The sequence below is a fragment of the Adiantum capillus-veneris genome, chromosome 27 (genome assembly GCF_014529385.1).
Source record: "Adiantum capillus-veneris isolate H3 chromosome 27, ASM1452938v2, whole genome shotgun sequence".
NCBI lineage: Eukaryota > Viridiplantae > Streptophyta > Polypodiopsida > Polypodiales > Pteridaceae > Adiantum > Adiantum capillus-veneris.
Genome location: NC_140957.1, coordinates 105116500 through 105142926, shown reverse-complemented (window position 1 = coordinate 105142926; position 26427 = coordinate 105116500).

Sequence of the window (26427 nt, the reverse complement as noted above, 5' to 3'; positions counted from 1 at the left end):
TTTCAGAGTTGAGGTTGGTAAGAAGACTGTGAAAGAAGTCTTTGTTCAACATGTTTTTACTCACTCTGATGTGATTGATAATGGCGGTCAGTGTCTCCATGGTGCATAATCCATGGTGCAACTGTAAGTTAATTATTTAGCACTCCTCTATAGATGTTATCTTACATTTCAAATGTGAATCTATTTTTTTCTTCTCTTATTACAGGTATATAATTAAGTTATACAAATGTTTGTATTTATTTCTATTCTCTTACATTCACATATGTTTATCCTTCTTCATATGAGGAATGGGAGCCACTAGAGTGCATTATAGGTCTCATCTCTATGACCCATGCTCATATTGGAGTCTTGCAATACGTTGGCAGAACTAGCAAAAGCCTGGCAGACGAGGGTATTTTCTTCTATGACCATTTCTACCAACTCAATCAAAGGAATCATAGAGGAGTGTTGGTGAAGGTTCCACTACCAACCAACTGGAACTCTTTGGATGGCCCGTTCCCGACACAACAATGAGTGAGGCATTGAGGAGCAGGCTCTATAGGGATGTTCAGAGGTCTCTCTGAAACTTTGTACCCACTAAATAGGTGAAACTTGCAAATTTTTGTCCTGTTGGTCTCTTTGTTGAGTTATTTCATACCTGCAAAGGACATGTTGCTAAAACTATGCTGCTCAGCAAATCATTTGATTCCCTCTTGTGTGATAAGCTTCTTGATCGAGGGTGGTATGCGAAAGAAACAGATGGCGTATGTTGGGAGATTGCTTTTGACACTTTCATTGTCAAGAGTATGCTTGCAACATAGACATTAATAATATCCTTTTGGTACAAGCGTTCTCACATTGTTGAAGGTTGCTATGTGCCTATGGATCAAGAGGCAGCAGTTTGGAAAACAATGTTTTCATAGACGTGGAAGAGGTGGACAAAGACCTAAATCTTATGACAATAATTACAATAAGGCAACAATGCAATCTTTTGCAACTTTGACATGACATAGTGGAGGAGACTACCGACATTGACTCCCTAAACTTTTATTTCTTGCTGGGCGGACGAAGAGTAATGCAATGAAGGGAGAAGCATTTTTTTTGTGGAGATCTTTTTGGCCGTATTCAAATTGTGCCCATGTAATCAGCCCTGAATGGCTTCAACAAAATGTAACTTTTTTGACTAGTTTAATCTTAATATCAAGTTTTGCTCAAGGCTCTCTCTCTCTGTGTGTGTGTGTGTGTGTGTGTGTGTGTGTGTGTGAGTATTCGAAACACATAGACAAGTAGATAGTGTCAATTTAAGGTATAAACAATGAATTACTAAGTACATTTACAAATTTTGATGTGCTCAATGGGATTAAGTACATTGCTTGCAGGTATGTGATCAAAATATCCTCTAGGTAAAACTTGTGAAGATGCCCTTCAAATGAAGGTGGGAAATAGTAGTGCGGGTGGATTAAGTAAACCCTTATGTGGTGTGTCATCAATCAACAAAGTATTGAGAGCATCATAAGGAAAATTGATCTGTTTGAAGGGCTTGTAGAAAAGTGGTACATTAGCTTTAGTTGGGTGGAAATGTCCCACAATGGTATTACAATTTCTTTGACTATACACAAAATAAAAGTCCGATCTTTGAGTTTCAGTCAAATTGCAAACTATGGTAACAAGAGGATTCAGGTTTTGGGCCTGCATTGAAGACCAAATAGCAACCTTAAACCGTGGAATCAAAAAATTCAAAAATTCCTTTGTGCCGATAGTCTTACAAGAAGTATAATTAGTTGCCTCTTATGTACAGGCCCCATTGGTGAAGCTTACATGAACGAGAGTGCAAGCTGATTCAAGAATCCTTTGGATTTCTAATATTTTTAAATGGATTATTTACAAGTCTTATAAAAGATCCTAAGGAGGTCATGGAGGAACACAATTTACCAGCAGATGAAAAAAAGGAAAAGAATGAGGAATATATTGAAGTGACAGAGATAGAGGAGTCTATTGATCTTGAAGAAGAAGCAAAAGAGGTGAAACGAAGCAATCTTCTCTCAATAAAAAACTCAGATATCAAGCTACCTCTAGACGTGTCAGGTTTCAATGAGCGGCAAGCCACCTTAATGCTACCAGAAGTGCCAGAGTTTAAATTTGGAGTTAGGTCATACATTTTCCTTCATGATATACAAAGTATTTTTTATTTGCTGGAGGACTTTGCATTGGCCACTATCTCCAAGTATTAGGAGGAGAGGAATGGATTTGTTTCAAATGACAATAGTGATGTCGAGGCAATGGAGATCTCCAGTAACCCACTGGACTGTCTTAAAGTCTGCTTTGAAAAGGCAGAAAAGTATAAAGAAATCCTTCCTGATGAAGCCACATTTCAAACTATTCAAAATAATCTTAAGCCATCAACTAGTAAACAAGATATGGAGGATTGGTTTAGGCGACCAGCGCAGAAGTCAACCGGATCAGTCAACCTATGAAAGGATGAGCTTTTTTTGCAAGATGAGAGTTTCATGGTATAAAATCCTGCCCCCCCCACCCCACATCTCTGTCTCTCTCTCTCTCTCTCTCACACACACACACACACACACACACACACACACACACACACACACACACACACACACACACACACACACACACACACACACACACAAACACTTCTTTTGTTTACAATCATGGATTGCTGAAAAGGATGACTTTCTTCGTTGAAGAAGACAGTTCCATGGTAGGGATGCAGCTCTAGGACAATATCTTCCTAGTTTATGTGAGGCACCCATCCTAATCTTCCACAACGGAATGTCACAAGTGTGGAATACTGCAACCTATGCTTTCAAGACATTATCTTGCTTCTTAGGTGGTCCAATGCTGCCACAAAATGCTGACAAAGTTATCCTCGTCAACAAGGTTTTTGGGAGAGAATGTTTTGGTTACTCGCTAGGATATATTGGGGGCCGTGCAGCATGTTACTACACATACACATCAATGCCATTATCTTTAGGGAAAGAAAACCCTACTGAACTCTTAGAGTATGGCAAACATTTAATGATCAGATAGAAGGGCGAGGTTCCAAATGATATTTTCAAATCATCAAAATGTTGAAATAGTTGTGGTACATATTGAATTTAATTCTACAGGCATTTGTGGTACATCCAATCATCTAAACTCTAACTCTCTTGTTCCACCGATGATTGGCATATTCCATTGTCTCTCTCCACCTGATTTGACTTTCAAGAGCACTTGAGTTGTTGAATGCGTCTGCTTGCTTTTTTTTCTGAAGTTGTAAATGTCTGATTACCTGTACGGTTGCTGAAGAGGCCAATACTTGCTTTTGTTGCATGTGATGAATGATTCTGTGATAAAACCACTGAAATAACTCCTTCAGACTGTTTGCCTTATTTTGAGAGCCTCCATGCTGTGTGTGTTTGAAGTAGGCATTTCTAGCCATGTAATGAGACTTCTCCAGGCCCTGGGTGTTCCATATACTTGGATTCCCATACTTTTGGATGAAGTATGGAAAATGATTAAAAATAATGTGCTCCAAAACAAGAAATTTATTTAGAAATTTAAACACAAACTTAGTACTAAGACTATCTGAGGTGCTTTGAGTTTACCATGTAATGAGTGATTTGAGTGTTAGTCCATGCTGTCTTGAAGGATACTTCAGTAGCTGAAGGATCTGTTTAAACTTGCTGAGATTATCCTGCGACCAATCATCATTCTCACACATTTGAAATAATATGTCAATGGAACGCCACACATCACCCTTTGCATTGCGAGTTGTTGGCTCTTGGTCTCACTACTAAATGAAGTTTTTTCCAGTGCATATACTCAACTTTGCTAATGTAGGTAGAGTAATATACTCTCCCTCGCTTTGTTAGCTTCACATCTTTCATACCTTGAGGTTTAGATAGAAAACGGCGTGCCTTGACCCCACCTATGGATGGTTTGCAGGGTACATCTTTCTCATTGGTTGACTTTTTTCCATCCCGTTGTATTTTCACATTGCCCCCATGTAGAACAATATCTGACAAAACTAGTTCCAAAGCCTCTAGAGAGACTTGTCGTTTAGATGACTTTTTTATTTTCCAAGAAAACCCAATGTACAGATATACCAACTTCTCTACAATTTGGCAGAGACCATGCATTGCACAAATATGGACATTAACAAGTGGTATATCCAGAACTAGTAGGGCCTTTCGCCACCACTTTGGGTCCATCACTTTTGTAGGCTCCATGCAATACTAGCATGGAGACTTTGCCATGGCACCCATTCCACAATTATACATACACTTCAGTGTTTTGAGGTCACCTGTAAGATTCCATTGAACTTGAAAGTCTCCTCTCCCATCTACAACCAATACCTATTCTCAGCTCATTTGCCTATCAATGATATCTGGAATAGGGGTTTGATAGAACACCCAAAATAAAATGTCATAGTCTTCTTTCTTTACCTGCAAGATCAATCCTTATGAGATACAAAAAATAAATATAAAATTTAGGTACAATAGAGGGCTTGCTAGAGCTGCAAATTGGAGATAACTGGATTACCTGAAATGCACCAAGCCACCATATGTTTGTTTCTGATTGAACACTAAAGTATGAAGGGTCATCAATGGGACATTTGGAAAGGGCCCTATTCATTAATGTGATTGTAACTCACTCTAGCTTATTCTCTTTTAACAATCTCACACTCATCTAGTTTCACGTGTCTCTTTGAATGTGATATTGTAGAACTCTACCATTCTAGTTTGCAGCAAAGTGAGGTCCATGAAGATATTGTTGTACTCATCATAAGTGACAGTAGCTCCCTGTGAGCTATAAATATCTTGAATATGAAATGGACATTCAATGAAGTCTATCTTTTCATTATTGAGCTGTAGTCTTTCCTTCCAAACACTTGCAGCTGTTGGTAAAAGCTCCCGATGCTTGTTAACTATCTTGTTTCTAGGCTTCAACAAGTCATGGGCAATCCATCTCTTCAAAGTGAAGTGCAACGGCAGCTCCGTGCTCATGGGATTCTCCAATCTCACCACCATGACGAGAGAACACCTATAAAGCCTCCTTGTGAGACTTCCAAAAGAGGTCTCTCTCCGATTCGAGAGGAAGAAGAGAATCCATACGAAGGGCTCAAAAATTTACTTCTTGATGATGCATCTCCTTCCCAAAGGAGAACTCAAGAGCCTCTAGCGAAGGAACGAGAAAGAAGTGAGTCTCCCGCCATCTTGGCGGAGATGGCTCCACGAAGACGGCGGGCTAAACGCTCTCCATCACCACTAAAGCGGAGAAGACCATCGCACCCTTCTCCACACCATAATTCAAAGAGGGATGATAAAAAGCAAGAGAAGAAAAAGGTGAGAAAAAGGACACCCTCTTCTCCATCTTCTTCATCCTCTTCCTCTTATGAAAGTGATGGTGAAGACGATGAAGATCAAGACAAGAAAAAGGTCAGAAAGAGGTCACCCTCTTCTCCACCTTCCTCAAATTCTTCACCTTCTGAAGAAAGTGATGGTGCAACCTTTGAACCATAAAAAAGAAGAGGCCATAGGAAATCCTATGCTGCGTGGAAGAGGTCGTCCAAGCTCAAGAAGTTCAAAGAGGGAGGGAAGAGCATCTCTTTTCTTACCTATGATGGCACCTTTGGTGCTACGGACAAAGTCTTGGTCTTTATCCAACAATTTGATGCGGCGTTCGGAGATGAGGGCTTCACAGAGTCCTCTAAGCTACGCCATGTAGCTATGCACTTTCAAAAGTTCGCCAGGCAATGGTGGTCTAGCCTACGAGCCAACGGTGAAGCTCCACAAACATGGAAAGCTTAAAGAGATTCCATTATGAAGCAGTTTTTGGCCACCGATGCCAAAGACAAAGTACTCATTGAATGGCGAAGCTTAAAGCTCTCTCCCTATGAATCCATCCACAAATATGTAGACAAGTTTTGGGACCTACAACTCAAAGCCACTGTCTTCAAAAAGTTGGATTTTGGAGAGAAAAAGCAACAATTTTGTGCTGGCCTCTCAAATCAATTTCCAAACGAGGGCTAAAAGAAATAATAAGCCCGCGGAAAACAAGGGTTCCAATGAGCCTAAGGGGAAGGACAATGTCCAAAAGTCTCCTAAGGGAAACTCCAACAAAGCTAAAGATAAGGGAGGTTACAAAGGTAAAAACAAACTCTCTCCTGAAGAGCTTGAGCGTTATTGCAAGGATAACCGTTGTTTCAAGTGCGGCGAACAAGGGCATGCGTACCGCGCTTTTCCCCAAAAGAACAACCACCAAGATCCTCCTAGAGCTACCTTGGTTGAAATCCAAGAGGAGGAGACTCACCAAAATCACCACAAAGGATATCCTCTATGCCATGCTTGGGGAAAGGTAAGAGAACATGATGCTTTTATTCTCTTTGACCCAGGTTCTACTCACAATTTTATATCTATAGAGTTGGCCACCAAGATAGGCATACAAGCCTATGAGATGGAAGATGTTCTACCCGCAGACAGTGCTTTCAAGGGGCAAGAAGCTTCAATCATTCCCTTAATTGGGAAATTGAGGCTTCATGTCCAAAGCTATGTGGACAAAGAGGAATTCTTTATCTCTCCTCTCAAGCATGAGGATGTAATCCTAGGGGCACCATGGTTTGACCGCCTAGCTGCCAATGTTAAATTCCCTGAAAGGAGAATCTCCTTTAAGTTCAGGGAAAAAGACATGTATATAGATGCTAAGGAAATGGGTAACACTATTCCCATTGTACATACACCAGCTTTCAACAAGTCACTAAAGAGCTCTATTTCCGTGTACATGATTTTTGTTAAAGATTCTCAAAATGAACCTAATGCTTTTGCAAAAGAAAATAAAAGCAACCAAAAGGAATTAGAGTTATGCAATTTTCTCAAGGGGTTTCAAGATGTCTTTATTGACGACATCCCTTGTGAGCTACCTCCTAAACGAGGTAATGATGACCATGCAATTGAACTTCTTCCAGGAAGTTCACCGCCTAACAAACCTCCTCATAGAGTTTCTCAAGCTCAACAAGAGGAGATTATGCGGCAAGTGCATGAGTTAGTTGAGAAGGGCATGGTTAGGCCTAGTTCATCTCCATTTTGCTCACTTGTGCTATTAGTGCAAAAGAAAGACGGCACATATCGTATGTGTGTCGACTATAGAGCACTAAATAGGATCACTATCAAGAATAGGTTTCTCGTTCCACGGGTAGAAGACCTATTTGATAAGCTACAAGGATAGACCTACTTCAGTAGGATTGACCTAAAAAGTGGCTATCATCAAATAAGGATAGTTGATCAAGACATTGTAAAGACCGCATTTCACACCACATTTGGTCTTTACGAATACATTGTCATGCCTTTTGGCTTGACCAATGCACCAACCACATTCAACCGCTTGATGGAGAAGCTGCTCAGGCCTCATCGAACCTTCACTGGAGTGTTCTTTGATGATATTATCATCTACTCTAATTCATTAGACGAACACAAGCAACACCTCCACGTAATATTTCAAGTTTTAAGAGAGAATAAACTTTATGTTAATTGAAAGAAAAGTGAATTTTTCTTGCAAGAGATTCAGTATTTATGTCACATTATCTCTCAAGATGGCATCCAAATGGATCCATCAAAGTTAGAGGCAATAAAAGGATGGCCTAAAACCAAAGAATCTTTATGAACTAAGAAGCTTTATAGGTATGTGTGCATACTATAGACGCTTCATAGAAAAGTTCTCACAAATTGAGGGACCATTACATGACCTAACAAAGAAAAGATTTAGGTATACATGGTCTGCTAAGGAGAACAATTCTTTCGAAAATCTTAAAGAAAAGCTTATCTCTCAACCTGTGCTTACACTACCGGATCTCTCAAAACCATTTGAGGTCCAATGTGATGCTTGTGGTGATTGCCTTGGAGCTGTTTTTCTTCAAGAAGGGCACACCATAGGCTATGAAAGTTGAAGGCTCAACCCTCTTGAGCAAGCTCTAGGCATATATGAAAAGGAACTCCTTGCAGTTCTACATGCCTTAGACTCATGGAAGCACTATTTATTGGGGACTCCTTTCACTCTGCCAATGGGTCACCAAAGTCTTAAGTACTTCATGACACAGAACAAGCTCTTCGACAAAAAAATGAGGTGGGAAACTTGTCTTTCGCAATTTCATTTTCATATTGCTCACATTGCTGGCAAGCATAATCAAGTAGCAGATGCACTCTCAAGACGGCCGAGAGTGAATGCGGTTTCCATAGCAACTCACAATGATCTATCTTCAATGATAGATGAGTATGCTATTGATCCCGAGTTTAGAAATGTGATTTCAGCCCTTGCATCAGGGAAGAAAGAAGAACCATTTACTTTACAAGATGGTTATCTTCTCTATGGCAATAGACTATGTGTTACTAACTCACTATGTGAGAAAGTAATGTATGAATCTCATGCTCCTCCTTATGCAGGGCATAGAGGGATTCAGTCTACCCTAAAAGGAATTGAAACATATTTCTATTGGCCTACCATAAAAGAGAACATACAAGAGTATGTTTCTAAATGCGTGGTATGCCAAAAGACAAAATTTGATAGAGGGAAGCAACTTGGATTGCTTCAACCCTTGTCAATCCCTAATTCACCATGGGAGAGCATATCCATGGATTTTATCTTTGGATTGCCTCAGTCTATCCATGGGAATACGGGAATATGGACGATAGTAGACAGGTTCAGTAAACAACTCATTTTATACCTGTCAAAAAGACTATCAAAGCCCATCAAATGGCAACCCTCTTCATTTCACAAATTTTAAAGTACCATGGCTTGCCAATGTCCATAGTGTCGGATAGAGATCCTAGAATGACCAATAATTTTTGGAAGGGTCTCTTTGAGAATTTAGGGACAAGGCTAAACTTCTCTTCGGCCTATCATCCACAAACGGATGGCCAGAGTGAAATAGCTCACCTAACAATTCTCCATCTACTAAAAGCCTATGTAACGAAAGTAGATCAAAGATCCCAATGGGAGAAGTACTTACTCTTAGTGGAGTATGCTAACAATAACACTGTACATACTTCCACGGGAAAAGCACCTTTCAAGGTAATTGAGGGAAGATCAAAAAGTCCCTTGCTACTTAAGGTACATGGGAAGATCTTCACTGTAGATGAGTATAGCCGAGACCTACAAGAATATTTTCAAAAGATTAAGGATGCTATCTCTATCTCACAACAAAGGCAAAAGGCTGTTGCTGACAAGCACAGAAGAGCCCAAGCCTTTAAAGAAAACGATTGGGTCTTATTAAAATTTCATGAGGCTCGATTAAGGCACACGATGGGCAAGAATCCTACGGGACACCAAAAGTACTATGCTAAACTAGAAAAAAGGTACTATGGTCCCTTAGGACAATCAATGAGATGGCCTATCAACTCAAGTTGCCCAATCATTGGATCATACACAATGCTTTCCATGTGAGCCTATTAAAGCCTTACAAAGGAGAGCCACCTCAAGAACCAACTACTGAAGACCCACCGGAGATCGAGGGCCAAGAAGAGGTGCTGCAGCCCGAGTCCATTCTCTGACATGAAGACAAGGTACTAAGAGGCGGTAAGACTATGTGACGATATCCTATTAAGTTTAAGAATTATCCTTTTGAAGATGCTAGATGGATGCAAGGCATACAATCAAAGGATAACCTAAACCTTGTGAATGCTTACAATGCTTCCCAAGAGTAAGCAAATGTACAAAATGTACAAAATGAACAAAGTTTGTCTTATAAGACTCTCTTTTTCTTTATTGTGCACAAAAATGAAGTAGTATGCATGCTTAGATCAAGTTTGCGGAGATGAAATCTCCCAAACACCAAGTAGAGCTTGTCACTCTACTATGGAAGATTGATAGGACTAATGTGCAGACATGCTTGCTGCAGCCTCAGGCTCTCAAGCGCCAAATGGACTAGTCATCCATTGTGGAATGATGTCGTAGGGTAACAAAGGGATCCTCTACCCGCTATGAAAAGGACTAATGAATATGATTTATCTTCTCTACCCCATAGTCGAGAACGACTATGATTTCAAGAGAGAGGTAATGTCATAATAATCAATATCTAATTCTCTTAAATGATTTTCTCATGTTAAACTGATCATTTAATATGGGGAAATGCTAGGGGAGAAAAAGCTAGAATATTGGTTAAGCTAGCAGACCGGCCACAGTAAGGATCCAAAGGAGGGAAAATAGAGATCCAAAGGGGGGGCCATCTGCAAAATAGCCATGTGCAATAATGGGCTTAAAAGACCCTAAGGTTCAGCCCATTAAGACTTCCAAAATGCTAAGGTTCCAAAATTCAAAGGTTGTGTCCAAAGGTCAAACTTTGGGAAAATTGGATGCTTTGTGTGTGCCCCAAAAGTCTTTAGCAATCCCTACATAGGAGGGGGCTAGCCTTGCTTGTAGGGGATGAGAGAGAAAGTCACACACACACACACACACACACACACACAAAGGGAATGAGGGACAAATGTCAGCTCCCTAGCCCAGATGCCCACAAGGTGTACCCAATTCCTATTGGATGGCCTTGGAGGTGGACCAATGAGAATTAGGCTAGAGTAAATCTAGTTTAATTAATTTAAAAACACTTAATAAAAGAACCAATGAGAATTAAGCTCTCTAGAAGACTATTGGACAGTCTCCCAAGGGGTCCAATGAGCATTTAGCAGCCCAATGGCTTGCCTGATTCCTATTGGCCAGGAGGCAAAGGGGTCCAATGAGAGTTTAGTTGCATTTATTAATTACCTAAAGCTCTCACAAAAGAGGAAAGGGGGACACATGTCAGAAGGCTAATTGTCATTGGCTAGCCCTAGGGAGGTGGAATGAGACTGTAGCATGAGCAAATAGCAAGAGGGGTCAACCAAGAGAGAGAGGGGGCTGATTTTTGCAAGGCATTATCACACACACATTCACACAATCTCATGTGTAAAGTAAAGAAGACTCTCTCTCCTTCTCAAGCTTTAATGGAAAGCTTATCACCTACTCCAAGCTTGTGAGAAGGGAGGCCTACACCAACAACTCTTGGCTTTGTGATGCAAATCCAACCAAGAGCCAAGCTTCAATGCATGCTCATCTCCTCTACCATGCTAATTACTAAGCTAAGCTATGCTAATATGAGTGATTATGTGAGGAGATGTACATCTTTCTCGTAAGAATACTCCTTCTTCCTCTCAATCTACTCTCATACCCCGCTAGCTCTCACTATCTTCGAAGGTGTGTGAGGTCTTGGGTCTGAGACCGGAGAAAATTGATGTTGTGGTTGATAAGTGTTTTGCTTGGTGCATGAAGCTTTCATCTTCATTGCACTAGCTAGTCTTGAAGGAACACAAAGAATTGTATTGTACAATGTCTCTCTTGATGGAAGAAACCATAATACAAAGCCTTTTGGAGGGGGGAACGGCTCCATTTAAATCCGGTCCTCAACTATTGTCAATAGCTTAGTTTCTCTCTCTTTTGAAAGTATTGTTCATGCTATCTAACTAGGTGTTATGCTTTTTGTTGCTCTCTCCACCCAAGCACTCTTGTAATTCTCAGTAGGAATCTATTCTAATGAAATGCCCACTATGTTTATGCTAATTTCCGCTACACACAAGTTTTTAGGCCATTAAATGTTATAGAAAGCATAGCTAACATAAACAAAAACTTAGATTAATTTAAATTAGTTTGACAATTTACAATGCTCACCATGCTTGGATTCTTTTCTTAAGGCCGCTAGAGCCTACCTTCAACGTTTCAAGATTCCGTAGTTTCTTTTTTCACACACGAGTGCCTAACATTGTCTTTTTGTTTTGTAATGACCGTACCTTTGTTCGCAAGACCTGTGATTCTTGTGTGCATTGCATTACAGTCTTTTGGTTCTCATGATGTAAGTTTGAAAGTCTCTGAATCTCATTTGTTTGGTGCTTGACCATGTATTTATAAGTTTTTGATTTGTTGTTTAGAGCTTTATAGTAGCCAAGCAATCCATTCTTTCCATTACCTACAAAGGTCAATAAGTTAGTGGGATTTGAAAATGCTAGGAAAGCATTTTTCATAGGATTCAATGGATAGAGTGAGCCTTTTGTCTAAGTGTTTTGCTCCCTTTGCTTTGAGTCTCTCTGTCATGATCGGTGTCAGTTTGATGTTAGTTTTGCCTCGCTTACACAATGGTGTATATTGGGGATCCAGGTCAATGTGTAGATGATAGAAGGGTCTTTTAAGGAGGACATTTGTGAGGGTGGAAGAAGAAGCCATGTATGCAATAGGGCAAGAAAGGGAGGATTTATTTAAGGTCAGTGCACAAACAGTGAGAGAGTAAGGAGAGAGCAGGTTTGGAAGGATACGTCCTATTTCCTTTAGTCATACATTCCATGTACAAGAAACTCCCTCCAATTATAGGACATTCATTAAATGCAACTGAAAATGATTTATTCTTCAATCATCACGACCGTTATGACACTGTGGCAAGAATCTACTTGTAAGTGCACTTTTCGAATGGTTATTCCAAGTTTACAATTGCTTTTACCACACCTATTTTCTAGAGAGAGAAAGTCAAAATTCTATTTTTCTTAGAAGGCCCTCCAAATGACCTCCAAAATTTCACTATCATGCAAAGTATGCACCAATCATTATGTCATACCTCTAGCCTGCTCATTCTCAGCCCTTTCCACATCAAGTACATCATGTACATCTACATCAAAGATTGGACAATCTACAATATTTTTAGTGAACCCATAGGCTGTATATTTGCCTCATTTGAATTTACATTCAAGTTTTCACCATTGAAAAGAGGCAACAGACTGTCATGAATGTCTTGTGAGATTACATTACCGTCTCTAGTACATACAAAAAAATTGAACAAAATCTTCCACAAACACAACATCACGAGAAACCAAGATACACTTCATTTGTGAATGGTATAACTTGTACCTTTGCTTTCAATACTATAACCAACCAAAATGCATTTGATAGCCTTATTATCCAATTTCCCGTGCTGCATTTGTGGCACCAAAGCATAAGCCAAACAAAAAAAATATGCATGTGATCAATAGATGGTTTTCCATCCTGTCATGTTTCATAAGGAGTCATAAATTGAAAATCTTTTGTAGGATACCTGTTAAGTACATAAGTGGCACACATGATAGCCTCAAGCCAAAGTGAATGTGGCAAAGCTTTACTTTTGACCATACATCATGCCATTTTGGTAAGCGACCCGTTTTTCCTTTTCGCAAACTGCTGAGGTGTATATGACATTGTATATTGTTGTTTTATCCCATGACTAGCCAAAAATGCTAGATGAAAAAATTGCATCACCAAAATTGAGATCATGAACTCTATATCTATCATCCATAAAGTTCACAACAAGACCAAGTCTAGCAAGTGCAAATATATACAAAAGGTTCTTCTTGATCCCAGGTACATAAAGTGCATCAACAAGTGTAAAAGAATTGCCATTTGTAGTAGTCAACACAATATTTCCAAATCCCTTGACCGGATAAGAGGCATTGTTGGCATAAGTGACTAAATTCCTAAGAGAGACATCCTTGAGAGAGGTAAAAAAGTCACGATGGGAGGTAATTTACTTTGTAGCACCATTGTCAAAGTAACACACATGAGCATGTGTAGAAACTAACATACATGCATCATGGACAAAAGGATCATAAGTGCACTCTACACTAAAATCCCATTTTGCATCTACATCAGCATCACAATGTCCTTTCACAGAAGACTCTACAATTGTTGCACTTGTAGCGGAACCAACCTCTTTCTTCTTAGCCTCTTTTGCCTCAATTTTTGACACTGCTTGTCATGCCAAGGGTAGGACTAGACGGGCACAGCCCAGGCAATGTGCCGGACACACATGCAGTAAAGGGGTCTATATATGGAAGAGGGCCAGGGGCCTATATATAGGATGGTTGGGAGGTTATTCGCATGTCTGTCTACCCGCTGGTTCGGATATGTTTGTGTTAAATACATGCACACTAGGTCTTATGGGCCCTAGTGTTTAACACAAATTTATTCGGAGCGGCATGCAACTTCATGGACATTATTGTTTCTGCAATTTTTTGCACTGCCAGTGCAATCTCTCTTGCAGCTTTAGTATGAGTTTACACCCTACCATACAAGGTGATGGCTGAGTATGGGTACTCGTGATTGGCTGCTTGAAACTCCAATCTATTTTCAACCTAGTGGGTTGTCTCCATTCCATATCGAGTATATGGCTGGATACTCAATGATTGAGTCCTCGTTTGTCGTCAGTCGTGGGCGACGACTATCTGTAAGTGGTTGGGGGAAAGCATTTCACTCTTACTGTTGCTATTCATCCCGCGTAGGATGGGCAGCTTACAAGCATTCTATTTGGTACTAAAGGATATGCAAAGTGCATACGTTAGTAAAGCACGCTAAAGGATATGCTAAGTGCATACGTTAAGCAAGAAGTGAAACAACTAGATCGGTTACCTTTCTGGTTTGGAGTTTGTTTCATATGATGAAAGGCATGTTATGGCTAGTTCTAGTCTCTGCCTGTTATTCTTAAGTTATCAATCTTAATCATCAGTTTGGATGAGGTTGACTATTGGCAAGAAACCACCGCAAGTCAAGGACTTGGTTGCTGCTGATGAATATGTCAGCATAGTACTTTCATGGAAAGATGATCCGAGGTTATATTGCATATTCTAGTACCTTTAGAAAGTCTGAAACCTGGGTATGCATTTAAACATCTCTTAGTTGTGATAACTCGTTTAGCATTCTCAAGTGAGTTCTAAATGGAGCCTTCACGCTCTTTTGATTATGAGACGGTTAACCAAGACGGTTGCACAGGGACAACAATGTAGAAAATCAAGATGTTACTCTTGATTTCATTGAACCTCCCAATGCACCGGGTTCCGATTCAATGAACCATTGGATCCATGAGGGATGCCACGGTGGAAAACATTAGTGTTCTTATGAAGATACCATCACTTGTGTTTTCGAGGACGAAAACGCTTCTCCAAGGGGGGAGTAATGTCATGCCAAGGGTAGGACTAGATGGGCACGGCCCACGCAATGTGCCGGACACACATGCAGTAAAGGGGTCTATATATGGAAGAGGGCTAGGGGCCTATATATAGGATGGTTGGGAGGTTATTCGCATGTCTGTCTACCCGCTGGTCTAACACTGCTTGATCAAGTGATCATTAGTTTTACAATAATGAAAACGCATCTTTTTCTTGCCTTTTTTGCCAGAATTCCCAAAAAAACTGCTGTCAGTATTAGGAACTAGTGATTTACCTGTTGCAAAAGAACCATGAGAAGTGGCTACATTGCTATTACCACTTTTTCTTTGAGCATCAATAAAGGCCTGCAGTGTTGTTTACCCCTGTTTTTTCTTGAAAGCGACTCTTGAAACAAAAATGTGCATAATGCATCAAAATTGACAACTTCAAGATTTTCTTGGGTCATAATTCTTTAAGTTTTATCAAAATTCTGGTAAGAGTCTGGCAAAGCATCAAGAACAGTTTGCAGAAGGGAATAGTATGAAGAAGGGAACTGTCAGAAATGACTATGCCTGAAATAAGTTGCTCATTTATATCCTTGATTCTAGAAAGGAGAGTTTCCATTTCATCTTCCTCATGCATAATATTTGACTCCTTCTCTTTACACATCAATGCAATTTTAGCCTCACTGCAACTTAGATAAAGATCATCAGAATATCCCAAGCTTGTTTTGCAGATTTAGCTGAATGCATGTAAGTAATAGTGCGCTTCACAGATAACACAACCAATGCAAGAGCATGCACATCTCTAACATCCCATTGATCTTGCTCAACCATAGGCAAAACAACTATGGAAACGTCAACTCTACCACCAAAACCTACAACATCCTCAATATCACCTATATCCTCGAAATCATGGCATACATCAATGCCCTGCACAACATTCCAAATTCCTTTTGACACAAGAAAATATTCCATAATGTAAGCCCACATTGGTTAATTATCCCCATCCCATTTATCCTCAATACTAAACATCTTGAACACATTTGTGTTGTCATCAGTCATGGTGATTGCCGTGCACTTGACTTGAAAACTTCTTGAAAAGAGGAGAAATGAAGTGGGACTAACATGTACTATATAACCAAACCCAAAGAAGACTCTAAAGGATGTGTTATGAAAAAATGGCATTGATAAATTTTTTGCACAAAATGACAAAATTGCTTGCGCAGTGCTACTTGTAGTGGAAACGGGGACCAAAATGAGCCCGAATGGAAAATTTGAGCAAACTAAGCTCTATGAGCTTACCCGAAGTGTTTGTTGACCTATCAATGCTCACCAAAGCTCATTATAGTTTGAGAATGTGAGTGAGCGTGTGCTAGCGACTGAGCCAGGAAGTTGTAACCTGCTCTGATACCAATTGTTGGAAATAGCGTTGCAGGGAAACACACACATCTTGGAGAAGACAAAGAAGCTCAAGGCACACAATAGAGAGTAGCATTACTTAGCATGTAATGGAAAGATAAGATAGCCGTACAATGATGTGCTTATATACAATGCACGGGGAAAAAACCTCCTAGTGAGGGAAAAAGTACCCCGACGGTCGTGAGTGTGTTCACACACATGACTACCACATATGTACATATATAATTATATAAACATAGGGCAACAAAAATATAATAACTTAGGAATGGTAATGATTTTAATTATTTGCAATACAAACAAAAATAGGTTTGATTTTAATCATTTGCAGCAACAGTATTTCACAATACACGATTTACTTTCTATCTGACATTATGCATGAAAACAAAACTTTGAAAAAAAAATTATACTAAACTCACTTACCATGCTTTTACTGTGCAAAAGAAAAAAAATACTGTGCATATATTCAAATTTGAATAAAAAATATCTATGTGGTATCTAAGAATATAGTTTGATGCATCTATGGTAATGCAAGACAATATCACAAATTGACCAATTAAATAAAGTTCACACAACTATTATAGTAAAAATATACAACATCTATGAAATCTTCAATGCATGAGTTACACACTTGAGGACTACTTTATTTCAATCAAGGATTGTAGATCCCAGACACATTTGACTAAATTTACAAGAACTTCTTTCACCCAGTCAAGGATTGGAACTCTCATATTGTAGTGACAAACATACATCAAACAAAGCCTACGATAATGTGAAATGCAATACTTCAAGGACTTTTATATATCCAATACAAAACTATAGGACATCAAACCCTTGACTGACAACTCACTTTCAGTACATGTTTATCTTACCAACTTCAGCCCCATTATGGGCCAGTGGCTTCGTCACAATGAGCATGACCTTGTATAGATCCAATTTTTTCAACAAACAAAAGACCTCGGTAGGCATCGTATCGTTGTCTTAGGATTTGCTTTTTAATATTAGGACATAATTACCATATAAAGAAACTCTTCCACTCCTGTAGTATTACGACTTGTGACTTAGAACCATAAGTCAGTTCACAAGGAGAATTGATCGTATCTAACACAAGGATATTTTATCCAAGAATCTCCCTAATGAAAAAGAATAAATTTGTTAGCCCTTTAATTTATAAAAGAAAATCGGCTAAGATTTTTCCAATTCTTGATGGGCCGGTGGAGAAAATACAAATGCGTGGTCAACTTATCAGTTTGGACAATTTTTATACGTTAAATCACGGGAATATTTAACATGATCACGCATTTTAAAATGTGATCAATTAACATTATTAACATGTTCCCTTGTTCATGATCCAATAATTAATGTAATCCCTTGTTGGGGGTTGATAATTTTTCTTGAACTTTGTTAGTAGATTACCATGTAAACCATGCTACTTGAAAAATGTAATAATAGTTTCCTGGAGCAAAGATTCAATGCATAGATGATGCATATATTGTCTGTTTTTGTGGAAAACACTTTAAAAAACATTAAAGATGTCAAGTTTACAATTTGGAATATCTTTCATGTATATGAAGTCTCCTTAATAACAACGTTCAAAGTTATAAAGGAAAGATATAGTGACTACTTGCACCTTAAAAGTTGTCTCTCAACAATAAGAGTGAATATAGCATGTGAGCTCAACATAATGGGTCTTTAAACCATTGATTTACCCTTATTTATCATATAGAAGGATACCAAACAAAGGATGTTTACACAAATTGAATGAAAAGGGTGTGTTGTATTCATAAAAATCTACAGAGAAGGGGTTTTTAAAATAGGCCTTGAACGTGCGTGATACGAAGGGTTTAAATATTTGGACCCCACATCTAAAAAAAAGGATTAACTTGTGATCAGTCATACAAGATTACTACAAAGACCATGTGATAATCTCTATGATCTTTGCAATTGGTCAATATCAAAATCAAGATTCATTTTTAGAACTTGATCAAGTCTTTAAACTTCTTAAAGAATGAAAATCTTATCAATCTTGTTGCTTATGTTTACAACTACAACAACAACACAAAAACTCACCTATAAAAATATATATCAGATGTTTGAACTTATAAAACACCAGATGCAAACTATTCAAGATTTCTAATTGTAAATAATTCCTTATGGTAAATGGTACCTCAAACATGTCACATGACATGGAAGGTGAAAACATGCTATTTGTGGATTTCCAACTAATGCCTAATAATTATGTCACATGACATGGAAGGTGAAAACATGCTATTTGTGGATTTCCAACTAATGCCTAATAATTAACAAATGTGAGAGAAAGTTGAAAGTAAAAAAGATAGCTTTCAAAAGGATACAAATGACCATAAGAAAACTTCAAAAAGAATGAATTGCCCAAACTATCTAGATTTCATGAAAAATATAAATGAGCTTCCTAAATAGCTTCCAAAAATTTGTAGAAGTCCAAACTTATCATGCTTTGAAAAAACGATTCAATATCTAAGCCCTATTCAAGGCTCCCCACCACTTCCAATAGTGGTTGGGTGATGAAGTGCTACAATGTTTTCAAGGACCTTTGTGACATACTGTTTCCTGCAAAAGAATATTGAAGTAAAGCCAACATACTTCACTATAACTTGGATGGATGGTTGAATAAATAGTAATATACTTAGCAGGAATGTCATATCTTTATGGTTTGAGGAGATCAATTCTGTTTGGCTAAGTTGTATTATTCGTTATTCGGGAGACGTATAATACGCGAATAATGGGCATATTATTCGTTTATCTAAATTATATGGCCGTATTATACGGTGCCACATTAGCAAAAACAGCCAATCGTATAACTTCTTGATTTTTCGATCGAAAAACTTTTCGATCAAAAATTATAACGATCGAATATGTTAGTATATATAGCAACACGCGAAAGGCCTCATACCAACTTTCAAAGTCAGTGTTTTCCATGTGAGTACTCTCACCAAACAATCAAAAAATGTAATTTGTAAAAAAATAAAACAATTTGAATGCAATAAAAATTAAAATTCAATAGAATTTTAAGTTTTGTGATTCAAATATATGAATTTGCACTACAAGAGGTTGTGTGCTCTTGTGACGCTGTTAGCGACGGAAGTACACTGGGTTTTTATAACCCCCGGCGTCGCTAAGAGAGCGTCGTTATGAGCGTCGCTATATGCGGCGCTATGCGCGTCGCTATATGCGGCGCTATGCGCGTCGCTATATAGAGAGGCTTATAGCGACGCTCATAGCGCCGCATATAGCGACGTTTACACAGAAGTCTATAGCGACGCTCATAGCGACGCTACAGAGCTAAAATAGCGACGTGCGAGAGAAATTTTTTTTGGTGACAGGGCATTGAATGCCCTGCCACCCATCAACCATATTGTACTTGATTCACTTTTTTAAAAAAGTGCAAGGGTAGATAATAGACCCAAAATAGTCACCCACAAGACGCATTGTTTGCAAAATTGACAAGCGTAAAATTGACAATTGTACACATCATAGGCAAAATGAATTGATCGACAAATGTAATAATGACAATTTTACAACATCATAGGCATAAAGAATTGATTGGCAAAATGAACTGCGGTGACAAATGTAATAATATACATGGTTCAAAAAGACATATTGATGCCGTCTCATGATACATAAGCTATGAGAAACCCTAAACTAATGCTATCTAGCTACGGCTAAACTGAGGTCGTCTAGTCAGACGTCTCATCGCGTCCAAGCGGCGTATCTGTCGGATTCTGCAAAAAAAGAGAATAAGACAGCTTTCAGTAAGTATAAACATATAACGACATTTATAAAACAATACAAAAAATAGAAAAGAGTAAACCCTAATACTAACCATGCCGCCGCGAGAACTGAGAATGTCCATCAGGGTGTTTAAGCCCTTCCTGCCTGCGTACTCGCGCTCGTACGGTGTGGGATCACGTCCTGTCATCGACCACTGTCAAAACATACAAAGATTTCATTATGTTAGAATTAAAAAACTCATAAACCCTAAACTATCGAACATAAAGAGCAATGCAAAAACACTTACAAAATTGGCCTCAAATGATGCCCATCCACCGCTCCCCAAGTGGTGCGAGCTCCCTACCTCTACTCGCGCTCTGGCTGCATCCTTTTGTTGCTTCCACTTGTCGGGATTCTCGCGCGCTGCTTTCTTCGCATTCTTTCAATCTTTTTTGGCCAGCCAATCTGGCCTGTTCCACCCATGCTTGATTGCTTTTTGCACTTCGGAACGCTTGTGTTTACAGTATTTGCGCATTCGAATCTTCATCAGGTCTTCATTGAAGCGCTGATCCCGTGTTGGAACGGGAAACTCATCATGAAGTATGCTGATGACTCTGGCTTTTAAATCACTTGGTACTTCACTCCATTTGTTTAGTATGTAGTGTTTATGTTGGAGCTATATATGGCTCACTCTACTTAACTTGGTCTCACCTATATATTTGTATCTTGTCCTCAATATGAATCAGTCTTTGGGAGCGTATATGGTGTGTCTCTTGTCTCGTCTCTCTCTCTTTCTGTCTACATCTCAACATGGTATCAGAGCATTGATTCTTGTTAATTGTGGTTGTTTTGTGTTAAGAAGAATATGATTAGTGTTTTGTGTGACGTTTATTGTTAATTAATCTAATCGTTGATTACGTTTTCTTGTTGATGACACCCTGAACTTCATCTCAATTTTTTTTGCTGTTCTGCTCAAAATTTCGAGAAACGGGAAAAGCGCGATGGAGCGTAGCGCAATGGCACTTTTCATCCAAAACTTGTTCGTCTCCTCGAGCTCTTTGATTTGAGTTCTAGGTTTGCGTCAATCGGAGTTCGCAGCAGAAAGTTATGCTGTTTTTACTGCAATTGAGCTTGACGCAGCTTTCTTCGTCCTACTTCTTCGTGAAGCGTCCGCGATCGTTTTTCTTATTTTGGCGTTAACTTTTTCGAGAAGATTTAGCTTTTTGCTATTCATATTGTGGCCGTCAATATTGCGTCTCACGCCACTCTATTTTGAGGACTCTTTTATTATTAACGTCTCCTTTACTCTGCCCTTTTTGGGTGACGTCTCTCACATCTTTGGAAGTTCCTTGAGCATCCTTCTTACGTTTATCGTTGATAGAACGCAATCCTCATATCTCTCTCATTCTCAATTACGGCCTTCACCATATATGGTGTGCAAATTCTGCAATCTTATCTTATACGTCTTCTCGCAACAAGATATGGCTATGAATATTCTCGTCAACGGCTTTCCTTCTGGCCAGCGTTCTGTTCCTCCTTTCCAAGGTCAAGGTTTTCCAGGCTGGAAAGCAAAGATGTTGTTAATTCTTGAAGGCGATGAACTCTCCGATGTTGTTCTTGAAAATCGTGTTTGTCCGTCTCAGCCTGTTGATACGGATAATGATAACGTGCTTATCACTGAAGGACCTATATTTGAAGATTGGAATGTTGCCTATACGGATTGGCAACGACGTGATAAAGCAGCTTGTCGGTATATTCTTTTTGCTCTTACTGATTCCCTTTTGCTTGATATGTACGAACTGCCTACTTCCCACGACGTATGGAAGTACCTTATTGCAAACTTTCAGAAGAAATCTGTCACAGAAATACTTTATTTGAGAGGGTTGCTTAACAAGTTACAATATGAAGTTGGTACTGCCATGACGGGACATATTGAATCTTTCAAATCTATTATTAATCAACTTGCTGCTGCTGGCGATCCTGTTCCACAAAAGCAACTGATTACACTTCTCCTTGATACGGTGAAGGACTCTTCTTATGATAACATTGTTACTATTCTCTCTAATAAAGATGGTTTTGATTTCGACCAAGCCTGCATGTCTTTAATTGAATACTCTCAACGTCAAGAACGTCGTAATGCTAGTCATGATACAGCTATGATTTCACACGAGGAGACTGAGTCACAATAGATGGAACGGGCTTTTTATGCTCAAAGGCGTCCATTTCAACGAGGAAACCGCAGAGGTGGCCGTCGCGGTAATATTTTCTCTCGTCTCAAATTTCCTAATAAGCAATGTTCTTACTGCAACAGAAATGGCCATACTGAAGATGATTGTTGGGCACGTCAATATGATGAAGAACACAATATTACCACAAAACAACCACGTTTATCTAGAGACTCTTCTTCTTCTTCTTGTGAATATTGTGGACAATCTGATCATCCCACTCATATATGCTATAAGCGTCGATTCGACACAGATCGGAATAGAGCATATGCTACTGAACATCGAAACAACATTGTACCAGAAACAAGCTGCGTCCTATGTTCAGTTGCTCCAGACAGAATACTTCATGTACGCGATGGATCACTTTTTATTGTCGATTGTGGTGCTACAGGAAATATGACATATCAGTCTAAGTGGCTCCATAACTATCATCCACTGCCAGTTCAACGTGTTGTTTATCTTGCTGATGATACTACTTGTCAAGTAAAGGGTATTGGAGACTTATATCTTGGTACCTTATCTTCTTCCACTCGAATTTTGCGAGGAGTATTACATGTACCAAATCTTCAACGTAATCTTCTTTCAGTTGCTAGACTTGTTGATCTTGGTCTGTTTGTTGGATTTGATCATACCAAATGCCGAATTGAGAAAGATGGACAGACTATAGCCACTGCTCCTCGAAATGGTAATTTGTTTGAACTTTCTCTCAGCGATGCTGTAGCAAATGTTGTCACTGCTCCAGGTGATCATGATTGCAAAGTATGGCATCACCGTTTTGTTCATGCTGATTTCTCAAAACTCCTTGATCTTCAACGTCGTGATCTTGTTCATGGCATGGATCTTAAAGCCCATCCTCATATGGGAATTTGTGAATTTTGTGCTCTTGGGAAACACAATCGCAAACCCTTTCCTCTTTCAAATACAACTCATTCTCATGACATATTGGATCTTGTTCATACTGATATATGTGGACCTCTACCTTCTTCGAGATCACAATATCGCTACTTCATTACTTTCATTGATGATTTCTCAAGGTATACGACAGTATTTCTACTTAGACAAAAATCTGAAGCCTTATCTGTTTTCAAACAATTCCACAAGGCTGCGGAACTTCAAACTGGTCGTCGCCTTAAGAAGCTTCGTAGTGACAATGGAGGCGAATATGTTTCTCGAGATTTTGTGAGTTACTGTGCTGATAGTGGAATTCATCATGAACACACTATTCCATATTCGCCTCAACAGAACGGTGTTGCTGAATGAAAGAATCGCACTATTCTCAATGCTGTAAGATGTATGCTGATTCATTCTGGCTTATCTCGTGTTTTTTGGGCTAAAGCTACTTTGACAGCAGTATTTATTTAGAATCATCTTCCTACTACTGCACCCTCTGGTAAGATACCCATCACAGCATGGACAGGTGACATTCCTTCTGTATCTCATTTTCGAACCTTTGGATGTATTGCTTATATTCATGTTCCCAAAGAAACACGAACAAAGCCTGATGCTCCTGGTCTTAAAGTTATTTTTATTGGATATTCTGACACTTCCAAAGGCTACAAATTCTATGACCCTTCCTCCAAGAAAGTAATTGTGAATCGTGATGCTACTTTTAACGAACAGCTTATGGGAGGCTCATGGTCCATGGATGATTCTGATGATACTAAATCATTGCTTCAAGCTTTTCCATTTCTTTCAGAAGATGAAACTCTTCCTGTAGAGCAACTTTCCTCTTCACAACCATCCATTCCGAATGTCGCCAATGATGATATTGATATTTTTGTTGATCTGCCTATTGATTTTGAACATGGCTCATGTCATGTTTATGATGACGATATTGCTGATAATGCTTTTTCTACTTTCGAAGATCCAATTACTTATGATGAAGCTATCTCTTCACCACAAAAGGATCAATGGCAAGAGGCTATGGAAGCAGAGTACGATTCTCTTATCTCTAAAGGTACATGGATACTAACTGAATTACCTCCTGGTCGTACAACTATTAAATGTAAGTGGGTGTATAAGACAAAAGTAAAAGCAGATGGATCTTTTGACAAGTTCAAGGCGCGTTTAGTTGCAAAAGGTTATTCCCAAGTAGCTGGTGTTGATTATCAAGAGACTTTTTCACCAGTTGTTCGCATTACAAGTGTTCGAGTTTTATTGGCATTTGCTGTTCAATTTGATTTAGAAGCTCATCAAATGGATGTGCGAACTGCTTTTCTTAATGGTGACTTGGAAGAGGAAATTTATATGGAACAACCAGAAGGGTTTGTTATTCCAGGTAAAGAAGACCTTGTTGCTCAACTCCATAAGGCACTATATGGTCTCAAACAAGCTTCACGAGCCTGGTATACAAAATTTGATCTTTTTCTCACCTCTAAAGGATTCATCTCTTGCTCGTCAGACCCCAACTTATACATAAAATGCCAAGGTAGCAGTTTTGTTATTCTTGCTCTTTATGTGGATGATACCATCCTTGTTTCCAATGATTTGGGATTTCTTCAGCAAGTGAAAAAGTTATTGTCTTCTGCATTTGATATGGTGGATCTTGGAGAGATTCACTCGTGTCTTGGCATTCAAATCCAACGGAACCGTACAAAAGGTATTTTATTCCTTCGACAGTCAAAGTTTATTGCAGATACTATTCAAAAATTTGGTATGGAATCTGCACATTCAGCCAACACACCTTGTCTTGCAAGCTCTACGAAGAACACTTCTGACAATGGCGATCAACTTGTCACAAATCAACCTTATGCTAACTTGATTGGATGTCTTCAGTTTGTTGGCATGAACACTCGTCCTGATATTCTGTTTGCTGCTAATTATCTTGGACAACATCTTGCATGTCCTTCTCTTAAGCATTGGTCTGCTGCAAAGCGTGTGTTGAAATACTTGAAAGGCACTACAGATTTTGGTTTAGTCTATCGACGACAACTCACATCGGATTCTATGCAATCTCTTTCTCTTTTGGGTTACACAGATGCAGACTGGGCAAGCTCACATTTATCTATGCGATCTACTAGTGGAAATTGCTTCTTTATAAATGGTTGTCTTGTTTCTTGGACTAGCAAGAAACAACGTTGTGTTGCAGTTTCTACGATTGAGTCAGAATATGTTGCGGCATCACTTGCAGCTCGTGAGTTGATTTGGCTTCGACAAATGCTGGTTGATATTGGTCACTCTCCTCTTTCTAGCACACCCTTGCGGTGTGACAACCAAAGTGCTATTAGTCTTGCAAAAGACTATGTTCAACATAATAAGTCAAAGCACATTGCTGTCCATTATCATTATGTCAGGTATGAAGTACGCAAAGGAACCATTATGGTTGAACACTGTCCAAGTGACCAGATGATTGCAGACATTTTGACCAAAGGCCTCAACGAGTCACGTTTCATCCTCTTACGCTCGGAGCTTGGAGTTGCTTCAACCTCACTCTTTCTAGATTAGCTTCTTTGCTATTGTAAAAGCTTTGTACATATGACATTGTAATCTTTTAGGTACCATGCACTATGCACACTCCACATTTGCACATTGTGATCTCTAAGTCACTTGAATATTTGTACATAGATGCACAATTCACTTTCACATCATCATCGCTGGTTCATATTTTCACATTGTATAGGGGCTTGTGTTTTTCCCTTGAACTCCCCAAGGGTTTTTTCATCCAAAGCTAGAGACCTTTGTTTGAGTGGGGGTGTTGGAGCTATATATGGCTCACTCTACTCAACTTGGTCTCACCTATATATTTGTATCTTGTCCTCAATATGAATCAGTCTTTGGGAGCGTATATGGTGTGTCTCTTGTCTCGTCTCTCTCTCTTTCTCTCTACATCTCAACAGTCTAAACAGCTGAGAGCAAAGACCACGCATGCGCGAGATCACCTTCTTGCCGTCTTCATCCATGATGATGCCGCCGCTGAAGTCAAAGGAGTAAGGCAAGCCCTCTGGACGGTGACGCGTGAACCTGGGTGTCCCGGCAGGGGTCTCTAGCGGCGTGTCGATGGGGGTACAGACGTCAGGTGTCTCCACGGACGTCTGGGCCCCGAAGCGAGGAGTGTCGAGTGGGGTGGCTCCTGGGGGAGTAGGTAGAGGTGTGTAG